We start from the raw sequence: 13,729 nt of genomic DNA on the forward strand, positions 1-13,729 counted from the left end.
TGCTATAAAGACACATGCACACGTATGTTTATTGCGGCACTATTCACAATAGCAAAGACTTGGAATCAACCCAAATGTCCATCAGTGACAGATTGGATTAAGAAAATGTGGCACATATACACCATGGAATACTATGCAGCCATCAAAAAGGATGAGTTTGTGTCCTTTGTAGGGACTTGGATGCAGCTGGAAACCATCATTCTTAGCAAACTATCACAAGAACAGAAAACCAAACACCGCATGTTCTCACTCGTGGGTGGGAGCTGAACGGTGGGATCACTTGGACTCGGGAAGGGGAGCGTCACACACCGGGGCCTATCATGGGGAGGGGGGAGGGGGGAGGGGGGGGGATTGCATTGGGAGTTGTGCCTGATGTGGATGACGGGTTGATGGGTGCAGCGCACCAACAGGGCGCAGGTGTACATATGTAGCAAGCCTGCACGTTGTGCACATGTACCCTACAACTTAAAGTATAATAATAATAAATAAATTTAAAAAAAAAAAAAAAAAAAAAAAAAACAAGAATAAAGAGCACAAAAAAAAAAAAAAAAAAAAAAAAGAATTCTCATGGTCAGTAGAGAACATATATGTTAAATTAACATTTGAAAATGAAATGTCAGCCGGGCACAGTGACTCACGCCTGTAATCCCAGCACTTCGGGAGGCCGAGGCGGGCGGATCACGAGGTCAGGAGTTTGAGACCAGCCTGACCAACATGGTGAAACCCCATCTCTACTAAAAACACAAAAATTAGCTGGGCATGGTGGTAATCCCAGCTACTCAAGAGGCTGAGGCAGGAGAATTACTTGAACTCAGGAGATGAAGGTTGCAGTGGGCTGAGATTGCACCATGGCACTCCAACCTGGGTGAAGGAATGAGACTCTCTCTCAAAAAAAAAAAAAGAAAAAAAGAAAGGTCACTGAGATAGTGTTTGTAAGCACTTCTGGCTCCATGAGGATGCTATGGGAGGCAGCCTCCTCCCAGGGCTCCGGAGGAGAATACTGCACACATATCCCCTAGCCTTGAACTCAGACTTCTCGGTATGTTCTGACATCATTCCCTTTTACAGCCAACTCCACTGGATGAGGGAGGGGCAAGACACACAGCCCCTTCTCTGAGATCCTGCCACCGTCCTCTCCAATTCTCTACCCCATCTTCCTTACCCAGAGGGCTTTGTCACTTCTCTGTTGTGGAAATCTGTTCTACGAAAAGATAGAACATCCAGCCCCATATATTTTCAAGTAGGAGATAGGATGCTGCCTTCCACCAAGACTCATATGATGGAGGAATCCCCAAAATAGGAAGGCCTCAGAACCCTTCAGAGATGAAAACAGGCTAATATCCACAGCAAGGACCAAGACTTTATTATTATTATTATTATTATTATTATTATTATTATTACTATTATTATAGTTGAAGTTTTGGGATGCATGTGCGCGATGTGCAGGTTTGTTGCATAGGTGTGCGTGTGCCATGTTGGTGTGCTGCGCCCATTAGCTCGTCATTTGCATTAGGTGTATCTCCTGGTGCTGTCCCTCCCCCTGTCCCCCACCCCCGACGGGCCCCCGTGTGTGATGTTCCCCGCCCTGTGTCCGGGTGTTCTCACTGTTCAGTTCCCACCTATGAGTGAGAACATACCATTTGACCCAGCGATCCCATTACTGGGTATATAACCAAATGATTATAAATTATGCTACTATAAAGACACATGCACACATATGTTTACTGTAGCACTATTCACAATAGCAAAGACTTGGAACCAACCCAAATGTCCATCAATGATAGACTGGATTAAGAAAATCTGGCACATATATACCATGGAATACTATGCGGCCATTAAAAAAAAGACTTTTAAAACTAAAAAAAAAAAAAAAAAAAAAAAAAAAAAAAAAGAGAGAAAATCCAAATAACCTCACTAACAAATAAAATGGGAGATATTACAACTGAGACCACTGAAATACAAAAGATCATTCAAGGCTACTATGAACACCTTAACACACATAAACTAGAAAACCTACAAGAGATGAAAATGTTACTAGGAAAATACAACCCCCTTAACTTAAATCAGGAAGAAATTGATACCATGAGCAAACCAATAACAAGCAGCAAGTTTGAAATGGTAATTTACAAATTACCAACAAAAAAAAATCCAGGACCAGGTGGATTCACAGCAGAATTCTACCAGACATTCAAAGAAGAATTGGTACCAATCCTTTTGATAATATTCCACAACAGAGAGAAAAAAGGAACCCTCCCTAATTCATGTTCTGTGAAGCCAGCATCACCCTAATACAAAAACCAGGAAAGGACATAACTAAAATAGAAAACTAAAGACCAATATCTTTAACATAGATGTTAAAATCCTTAACAAAATAATAGCTAATCGAATCCAACAACTTAACAAAACGATAATCCACCAGATCAAGTGGGTTTCATACCAGGAATGCAGGGATGGTTAAACCTATGAACTCAATAAATGTGATACATCACATAAACAGAATTAAAAGCAAAAATCACAAGATTATCTCAATAGATCTAGAGAAAACATTTTACAAAATTCAGCATCCCTTTATGATTAAAGTTCTCAGCAATATCGGCATACAAGGAACATAACTTAATGCAATAAAAGCCATCTGTGAAAAAACCCTCAGCCAACATAATACTGAATGGGGAAATGTTGATAGCATTCTCCCTGAGAACAGGAACAAAACAAAGATGCCCGCTGTCACTGCTTTTCTTCAACATAGTACTGGAAGTCCTAGTCAGAGCAATCAAACAAGAGAAAGAAATGAAGGGCATCCAAATAGGAAAAGGGAAAGTCAAACTGTCCCTGTTGCTGATGATATGATTTTTTACCTTGAAAACCCAAAGGACTCCTCTAGAAAGCTCCAGGGACTGATAAAACAATTCAGCAAAGTTTCCAGATACAAGATTAATGTTCAAAAATCAGTAGCTCTTCTATACACCAACAATGACCAAGTGGTGAATCAAATCAATAACTCAACCCCTTTTACAATAGCTGCACAAAATATATAAAATACTTAGGAATATACCTAAAAAAGGAGTTGAAAGACCTTTACAAGGAAAACTACAAAACATTGCTGAAAGAAATTATAGATGACACAAACAAATGGAAACACATCCCATGCTCAGAAAGGGGTAGAATCAATATTGTGAAAATGACCATACTGCCAAAAGCAATCTACAAATTCAATGGAATCCCCATCAAAATACCACCATCATTCTTCACAGAGTTAGAAAAAACAATTCTAAAATTCATATAAAACCAAAATAAGAGCTCACATAGCCAAAGTGAAACAAACGAAAAGAACAAATCTGAAGACATCACACTACCTGATTTCAAACTATACTATAAGGCCATAGTCACCAAAACAGCTAGGTACTGGAATAAAAATAGGCACATAGACCAATGGAACAGAATAAAGAACCAAGAAATACACCCAAATACTTACAGCCAATTGATCTTCAACAAAGCAAACAAAAACAAAGTGGGGAAAGACACCCTTTTCAACAAATGGTGCTAGGTTAATTGGCTAGCCACATGTAGGAGAATGAAACTGAATCCTCATCTCTCACCTTATACAAAAATCAACTCAAGATGGATTAAGGACTTTAACCTAAGACCTGAAACTATAGAAATTCTAGAAGAAAACATTGGAGAAATTCTTCTAGACAATGACTTAGGCAAAGATTTCATGACTGAGAACCCAAAAGCAAATACAAAAAAAAACAAAGATAAATAGCTGGGACCTAAATAAACTAAAGAGCTTTTGCACAGCAAAAAGAACAGTCAGGAGGGTAAAGAGACCAACCCACAGAGTGGGAGAAAATCTTCACAATCTATAAATCCAACAAAGAATTAATATCTGGAATCTACAATGAACTCAAATCAGTAAGAAAAAAACAAACAATCCCATCAAAAAGCGGACTAAGGACATGAGTAGAAAATTCTCAAAAGAAGATATACAAATGGCCAACAAACATATAAAAAAATGTTCAACGTGACTAATGATCAGGGAAATGCAAATCAAAGCCACAATGCAATACCGCTTTACTCCTGCAAGAATGGCCATAATCAAAAAACAGTAAATGTTACCATGAATGCGGCAATCAGGTAACACTTCTACAGTGCTGGTGGGAATGTAGTCTAGTACAACCTCTATGGAAAACAGTGTGGAGATTGCTTTAAAAACTAATAGTAGAACTACCATTTGATCCAGCAATTCTGCTACTGCGTATCTACCCAGAGGAAAAGAAGTTATTGCTCAAAAAAAAATTCTTGCACATGCATGTTTATAGCAGCAAAATTCACAATTGCAGAATTGTGGGAAACTCAAATGCCAATCAGTCAATGAGAGGTTAAAGAAACTGTGGTATACATATATATGACGGAATAATACTCAGCCATAAACGGAATGAATTAACAGCATTTTCCAGTGACTTGGATGAGATTAGAGACTATTAGTCTAAGTGATGTAACTCAGGAATGGAAAACCAAACATCATATGTTCTCACTGGTATGTAGGAGCTAAGCTATAAGGACGCAAAGGCATAAACATGATACAATGGACTTTGGGGACTTGAGGGTAAGAGTGAGAGTGGGACAAGAGATAAAAAACTGTAAATATGGTGCAGTGTATACTGCTCAGGGAATGGGTGCACCAAAATCTCACAAAACACCACTAAAGAACTTACTCATGTAACCAAATATCACTTGTAACCCAAAAACTTATGGAAAAATTAAATAAATAAATAAAAATGAAAATTAAAAAAAGAAAAGAAAATTGGAAGTAAAATAAAATAAAATTGACCACATAACTGAAAGTAAACCACTCAGCAAATGCAAAAGAACTGAAATCATAACAAACAGTCTCTCAGAGCACAGTGCAATCAATTAGATCTCAGGATTAAAAAACTCACTCAAAACCACACAATTACATGGAAATTGAACAACGTGCTTTTGAATGACTCCTGGGTAAATAATGAAATTAAGGCAGAAATCAGGAAGTTCTTTGAAACCAATAAAAAAAAAAAAAGAGACAATGTACCAGAATCTCTGGGACACAGATAAAACAGTGTTAACAGGGAAATTTATAGCACTAAAATGCCCACATTAGAAACCTAGAAAGATCTCAAATCGACATCCTAACATCACAATTAAAAGAGCTAGAGATGCAAGAGCAAACTAATCTAAAAGCTAGCAAAAGGCAGAAATAACTAAGATCAGAGAAGAATTGAAGGAGACAGAGACATGAAAAAACCTCCAAAATATCTATGAATCCAGGTGCTGGCTTTTTGAAGAAACTAACAAAATAGATAGAAGGTTAGCTAGACTAATAAAGAATAAGAGAGAGAAGAATCAAATAGACAAAATAAAAAATTATAAAGGGGATATCATCACCGACTCCACAGAAACACAAACTACCAATAGAGAATACTATGTAAAGAGGTTCCAAGATGGCCAAACAGGGTGATTTTTGCATTTCCAACGAGGGTACTGGGTTCATCTCACTGAGGCATGTCGGACAGTGGGTGCAGGACAGTGGGTGCAGCCCACTGAGCAAGAGTTGAAGCAGGGCAAGGCATTGCCCCACCCTAGAAGCACAAGGGGTAAGGTAATTCCCTTTCCTAGCCAAGGGAAACCGTGACACACAGCACCTGGAAAATCAGGTCACTCCCACCGTAATACTGTGCTTTTCCAAGGGTCTTAGCAAGTGGCACACCAGGAGATTATTTTCCATGCCTGGCTTGGAGGGTCCCACACCCACGGAGCCTCCCTCATTGCTAGCACGGCAGTCTGAGATCAAACTGCAAGGCAGCAGCAAGGCTGGGGGAGGCGCGCCCACCATTGCTGAGGCATCAGTAGGTAAACAAAGCTGCCGGGAAGCTCAAACTGGGTGGAGTCCACTGCAGCTCAAGGAGACCTGTGGACTTTGTAGACTTCACCTCTGGGGACAAGGTATAGCCAAACAAAAGGCAGCAGAAACCTCTGAAGATTTAAATGTCCCTGTCTGACAGCTTTGAAGAGAGTAGAGGTTCTCCCAGCACGGAGTTTGAGATATGAGAACAGACAGACTGCCTCCTCAAGTGGGTCCCTGACCCCCAAGTAGCCTAACTAGGAGGCATGCCCAGTCGGGGCAGACTAACACTTCACAAGGCAGGGTACCCCTCTGAGATGAATCTTCCAGAGGAATGATCAGGAAGCAACATTTGCTGTTCAGCAATATTCACTCTTCTGCAGCCTCCACTGCTAATACCCAGGCAAACAGGGTCTGGAGTGGACCTCCAGCAAACTCCAACAAACCTGCAGCTGAGGGTCCTGACTGTTAGAAGGAAAACTAACAAACAGAAAGGACATCCACACCAAAATCCTATCTGCACGTCACCACCATCAAAGACCAAACGTAGACAAAACCACAAAGATGGGGAAAAAAACAGAGAAGAAAAGCTGAAAATTCTAAAAATCAGAGCATCTCACCCCCTCCAAAGGAACACAGCTCCTTGCCAGCAACGGAACAAAGCTGGGTGGAGAATGACTTAACGAGTTGAGGAAAGAAGGCTTCAGGTGATCAGACTTCTCAGAGCTAAAGGAGGAGGTTTAAATGCATCGCAAAGAAGCTAAAAATCATGAAAAAAGATTAGACGAATGGCTAACTAGAATAACCAATGTAGACAAGTCCTTAAATGACCTGATAGAGCTGAAAAACATGGCACGAGAATTACGTGAAAAATGCACAAGCTGCAGTAACCAATTCGACCAACTGGAAGAAAGGGTATCAGTGATTGAAGATCAAATGAATGAAATGAAGCAAGAAGAGAAGTTTAGAGAAAAAAGAAGTGAACAAAACCTCCAAGAAATATGAGACTATGTGAAAACACCAAATCTATGTCTGATTGGTGTATCTGAAAATGACAGAGAGAATGGAACCAAGTTGGATATTATCCAGGAGAAATTCCCCAACCTAGCAAGGCAGGTGAACATTCAAATTCAGGAAATACAGACAATGCCATATACTCCTCGGGAAGAGCAAATCCAAGACACAAAATTGTCAGATTAACCAAAATTGAAATGAAGGAAAAAATGTTAAGGGCAACCAGAGAGAAAGATTGGGTTACCCAAAAAGGGAAGCCCATCAGAGTAAAACAGATCTCTTGGCAGAAACTGGACAAGCCAGAAGAGAGTGGGGGCCAAAATTCAACATTCTTAAAGAAAAGAATTTTCAACCTAGAATTTCATATCCAGCCAAACGAAGTTTCAAAAGTGAAGGAGAAATAAAATCCTTTATAGACAAGCAAATGCTTAGAGATGTTGTCACCACCAGCCCTGCCCTACAAGAGATCATGAAGGAAGCACTAAATGTGGAAAGGAAAACCAGTACCAGCCACTGCAAAAACATGTCAAAGTGTAAAGACCATCAATGCTAGAAAGAAACTGCATCAACTAACGAGCAAAATAACCAGCTAACATCATAATGACAAGATCAAACTCACACATAACAATACTAACCCTAAATGTAAATGGGCTAAAATTCCAATTAAAAGACACAGACTGGCAAATTGGATAAAGAGTCAAGACCCATCAGGGTGCTGTATTCAAGAGACCCATCTCACGTGCAGAAACACACATAGGCTCAAAATAAAGGGATGGAGGAAGATCCACCAAGCAAATGGAAAGCAAAAAAAGCAGGGGTTGCAATACTAGTCTCTGATAAAAACAGACTTTAAACCATCAAAAATCAAAGAGACAAAGAAGGCCATTACATAATGGTAAAGGGATCAATGAAACAAGAAGTGCTAACTATCTTAAATACATATGCACCCAATACAAGATCACCCAGATTCATAAAGCAAGTCCTTAGAGACTTACAAAGAGACTTAGACTCCCATACCATAACAATGGGAGACTTTAACACCCCACTGGCAACATTAGACAGATCAATAAGACAGAAAGTTAACAAGGATATCCAGGAATTGAACTCAGCTCTGCACCAAGCAGACCTAAGAGACATCTACAGAACTCTCCACCCCAAATCAACAGAACATACATGCTTCTCAGCACCACATTGCACTTATCCAATATTGACCACATAGTTGGAAATAAAGCATTCCTCAGCAAATGCAAAAGAACATAAATTATAACGAACTGTCTCTCAGAAAACAGTGCAATCAAACTAGAGCTCAGGATTAAGAAACTAACTCAAAACCACTCAACTACATGGAAACTGAACAACCTGCTCCTGGATGACTACTGGATACATAACGAAATGAAGGCAGAAATAAAGACGTTCTTTGAGACCAATGAGAACAAAGATACAACATACAAAAATCTCTGGGACACATTTAAAGTGGTATGTAGAGGGAAATTTATAGCACTAAATGCCTACAAGACAAAGCAGAAAAGATCTAAAATTGACACTCTAACATCACAATTAAAAGAACTAGAGAAGCAAGAGCAAACACATTCAAACGCTGGCAGAAGGCAAGAAATAACTAAGATCAGAGCAGAATTGAAGGAGATAGAGACATAAAACACCCTCCAAAAAAATCAATGAATCCAGGAGCTGGTTTTTTGTAAAGATCAACAAAATTGATAGACCACTAGCAAGACTAATATAGAAGAAAAGAGGCCGGGCGCGGTGGCTCACGCCTGTAATCCCAGCACTTTGGGAGGCCGAGGCAGGCGGATCACAAGGTCAGGAGATCGAGACCACGGTGAAACCCCGTCTCTACTAAAAATACAAAAAATTAGCCAGGCGCGGTTGTGGGCGCCTGTAGTCCCAGCTACTCGGGAGGCTGAGGCAGGAGAATGGCGTGAACCCGGGAGGCGGAGCTTGCAGTGAGCCGAGATCGCGCCACTGCACTCCAGCCTGGGCTGGGCGACAGAGCAAGACTCCGTCTCAAAAAAAAAAAAAAAAAAAGAAGAAGAAAAGAGAGAAGAATCAAATAGACACAATAAAAAATGATAAAGGGGATATCACCACCAACCCCATAGAAATACAAACTACCATCAGAGAATACTATAAACACCTCTACGCAAATAAACTAGAAAACCTAGAAGAAATGGGTAAATTCCTGGACACATACACTCTCCCAAGACTAAACAACGAAGAAGTTGAATCCCTGAATACACCAATAACAGGCTCTGAAGTTGAGGCAATAATTAATAGCCTACCAACCAAAAAGAGTCCAGGACCAGACGAATTCACAGCCGAATTCTACCAGAGGTACAAGGAGGAGCTGGTACCATATCTTCTGAAATTATTCCAATCAATAGAAAAAGAGGGAATACCCCCTAACTCATTTTATGAGGCCAACATCATCTTGATACCAAAGCCTGGCAGAGATACAACAAAAAAAAGAGAATTTTAGACCAATACCCTGATGAACATTGAGGCCAAAATCCTCAATGAAATACTGGCAAACCGAATCCAGGAGCACATCAAAAAGCTTATCCACCATGATCAACTGGGCATCATCCCTGGGATGCAAGGTTAGTTCAACATATGCAAATCAATAAACGTAATCCAGCATATAAACAGAACCAAAGACAAAAACCACATGATTATTTCAACAGACGCAGAAAAGACCTTTGACAAATTTCAACAGTCCTTCATGGTAAAAACTCTCAATAAACTTGGTATTGATGGAACATATTTCAAAATAATAAGAGCTACTTATGACAAACCCATTGCCAATATCATACTGAATGGGCTAAAACTGGAAGCATTCCCCTTGAAAACTGGCACAAGACAAGGATGCCTTCTCTCACCACTCCTATTCAACATAGTGTTGGAAGTTCTGGCTAGGGCAATCAGGCAAGAGAAAGAAATAAAGGATATTCAATTAGGAAAGGAGGAAGTCAAATCGTCCCTGTTTGCAGATGACATGATTGTATATTTAGAAAACCCCATTGTCTCAGCCCAAAATCTCCTTAAGCTGATAAGCAAGTTCAGCAAAGTCTCAGGATACAAAATCAATGTGCAAAAGTCACTAGCATTCTTATACACCAATAACAGACAAACAGAGAGCCAAGTCATGAGTGAATTCCCATTCACAATTGCTTCAAAGAGAATAAAATACCTAGGAATCCAACTTCCAAGGGATGTAAAGGACCTCTTCAAGGAGAACTACAAACCACTGCTCAGTGAAATAAAAGAGGACACAAACAAATGGAAGAACATACCATGCTCATGGATAAGAAGGATCAATATCATGAAAATGGCCATACTGCCCAAGGTAATTTATAGATTCAATACCATCCCCATCAAGCTACCACTGAGTTTCTTCACAGAATTGGAAAAAAACTGCTTTAAAGTTCATATGGAACCAAAAAAGAGCCCGCATCTCCAAGACAATCCTAAGTCAAAAGAACAAAGCTGGAGGCATGACGCTACCTGACTTCAAACTATACTACAAGGCTACAGTAACCAAAACAGCATGGTACTGGTACCAAAACAGAGATATAGACCAATGGAACAGAACAGAGCCCTCAGAAATCATACCACACATCTACAGCCATCTGATCTTTGACAAACCTGAAAGAAACAAGAAATGGGGAAAGGATTCCCTATTCAATAAATGGTGCTAAGAACATTGGCTAGCCATAAGTAGAAAGCTGAAACTGGATCCTTTCCTTACTCCTTATACAAAAATTAATTCAAGATGGATTAGAGACTTAAATGTTAGACCAAAAACCATAAAAACCCTAGAAGAAAACCTAGGTAATACCATTCAGGACATAGGCATGGGCAAGGACTTCATGTCTAAAACACCAAAAGTGACAGCAACAAAAGCCAAAATTGACAAATGAGATCTAATTAAACTAAAGAGCTTCTGCACAGCAAAAGAAACTACCATCAGAGTGAACAGGCAACCTACAGAATGGGAGAACATTTTTGAAATCTACTCATTTGACAAAGGGCTAATATCCAGAACCTATAAAGAACTCAATCAAATTTACAGGAAAAAACAAAACAACTCCATCAAAAAGTGGGCAAAGGATATGAACAGACACTTCTCAAAAGAAGACATTCATACAGCCAACAGACACATGAAAAAATGCTCATCATCACTGGCCATCAGAGAAATGCAAATCAAAACCACAATGAGATACCATCTCACACCAGTTAGAATGGCAATCATTAAAAAATCAGGAAACAACAAGTACTGGAGAGCATGTGGAGAAATAAGAACACTTTTAAACTGTTGGTGGGACTGTAAACTAGTTCAATCATTGTGGAAAACAGTGTGGAGATTCCTCAAGGATCTAGAACTAGAAATGCCATTTGACCCAGCCATCCCATTACTGGGTATATACCCAAAGGATTTTAAGTCATGCTGCTATAAAGATACATGCACACGTATGTTTATTGTGACACTATTCACAATAGCAAAGACTTGGAATCAACCCAAATGTCCATCAGTGACAGACTGGATTAAGAAAATGTGGCACATACACACCATGGAATACTATGCAGCCATAAAAAAGGATGAGTTTGTGTCCTTTGTAGGGACATGGATGCAGCTGGATACCATCATTCTCAGCAAACTATCACAAGAACAGAAAACCAAATACCGCATGTTCTCACTCATAGGTGGGAATTCAACAATGAGATCACTTGGACATAGGAAGGGGAGTATCACACACCAGGTCCTATTGTGGTGAGGGAGTGGGGGGAGGGATAGCATTAGGAGATATACCTAATGTAAATTATGAGTTAATGGCTGCAGCACACCAACAAGGCACATGTATACATATGTAACAAACCTGCACGTTGTGCACATGTACCATAGAACTTAAAGTCTAATAAAAAATAAAATAAAATAAAAATAAAAATAATAAAAACTTCAAATAAACCACTTAATGAGGCACCATAAGGTACTAGAAATGCAAGAGCAAAGGAAACCCCAAATTAGTAAAGAAAAAGAGATAAAATAAAGATCAGAGCAGAAATAAATAATATTGAAATAAAGCATATCATACAAAATGTTATTGAAACAAAAAGTCAGTATTTAGGAAAGTTAAACGTAATTGACAAACCTTTAACCAGACTAAGAAAGAGAAAAGATCCAAATAAAGAAAATCAGTGATAAAAAGGAGATACTACAACTGATACAACAGAAACTGAATGGATCATAAATGTCTACTATGAGCAACTATACCCCAATAAATCAGAAATTTAGAAGAAATGAACAAATTCCTAGATACGACATACAAAGAGTGAACCAGGAAGAAAACTAAAACCTGAACAGACCAATAACCAGTAATAAGATCAAAGTCATAATAAAAAATCTCTCAGTAAAGTCCAGGACCTGATGGCTTCACCACTGAATTCTATGAATTTTTTTTTTTTTTTTTAACTACTACCAGTTCCAAACTATTCTAAAACATAGTGAAGGCGGGAATACTTCCAAGCTCATTCTACAAGTCCAGTATGATGCTGAAACCAAAACCAGATCCAAAAAAATAATAATAAAAATAAAAAAGAAAGAAAACTATCAGCCAGCATCACCGATGAATACTAATGCAAAAATCCTCAACAAAATAGTAGCAAATCGAATTCAACAATACATTAAGAAGGTCATTCATCATGCCAAAGTGAAATTTATTTCTGGGATGCAAGGATGGTTCAATATATGCAAATCAATCAATATGATACATCAAACAAACAGAAGGAAGAACAAAAATCATATAAGGCCAGGCTTGGTGGCTCACACCTTTAATCCCAGCACTTTTGGAGGTCAAGGCAGGAGAATCACTTGACGCCAGAACTTCCAGACCAGTCTGACCAACATGGCAAAACCCCACCTCTACTAAAAAAATACAAAAATTATCCAAGCATAGTGGTACACACCTGTAATCTTAGCTACTCAAGAGGCTGAGGCATGAGAATTGCTTGAGCCTGGCAGACAAAAGTTGCAGTGAGCCAAGATTGTGCCATTGCACTCCAGCCTGGGCAACAGAGTGAGATCATCTCCCCCCGCAATCCCTCCAAAAAAAGATAATTTAAATTGATGCTAAAAAAGTGCTTGATGATTTTCAACATCCTTTCATGACAAAAAAAGAAACCCTCAAGAAACAGGGGATAAAGGAAACATACCTCAACATTATAAAAGCCATATATGACAGACTCACAGGCAGTATCATACTGAATGGGACAAAACTGAAAGGCTTTCTTCTAAGAACTGGAACATGACAAGAATGCCTACTTCCATGACTGTTAGTCAACATGATATTGGATGTCCTAGCTAGAGCAATCAGACAAAAGAAAGAAAGAAAGTGCATTCATATTGGAAAGGAAGAAGTCAAATTATCCTTGTTTGCACAAGATATGATCCTATATTTGGAAAATCCTAAAGATTTCACATGAAAAAACTATTAGAGCAAATTCAGTAAAGTTGCAAAATACAAAATCAATATACAAAACCAGTAGCATATCTATATGCAGGGAACAATTTTAAAAAGAGATTAGAAACATAATTCCATTTACAGTAGCCACACATAAAATACCTAGAAATTAACCAGGGAAGTGAACAACATCTATAATAAAAATGATAAAATACTGATGGAAGAAATTGAAGAGTACACTAAAAAGATAATATATTTCATGCTCAGGGATTGGAAAAATCAATAGTGTTAAAATGTTTATACTACCCAAAGCAATCTACAGATTCCACAGAATGCCTATCAAAATACCAAGGTCATTCTT

The 13,729-nt window shown here is 38.9% G+C and overlaps 1 protein-coding gene across 14 annotated transcripts in view; it reads left to right on the forward strand.

The window, feature by feature from the left end:
* The window catches only part of LOC126946324 (cytochrome c oxidase subunit 7B, mitochondrial), a 1,159,743-nt gene that overhangs the window by 475,982 nt on the left and 670,032 nt on the right, over positions 1–13,729 (forward strand). The window contains exon 1 of one of the 14 annotated variants that reach the window (XM_050776497.1): positions 11,694–11,697. The exons of the other annotated variants lie outside the window; for them this stretch is intronic. The gene's annotated coding sequence lies outside the window, so the exon portion shown is untranslated. Of the gene's footprint in view, positions 1–11,693; positions 11,698–13,729 lie in introns of those variants that run through there. 14 annotated transcript variants of the gene reach the window in all.

This window comes from Macaca thibetana, chromosome X (genome assembly GCF_024542745.1).
Source record: "Macaca thibetana thibetana isolate TM-01 chromosome X, ASM2454274v1, whole genome shotgun sequence".
NCBI lineage: Eukaryota > Metazoa > Chordata > Mammalia > Primates > Cercopithecidae > Macaca > Macaca thibetana.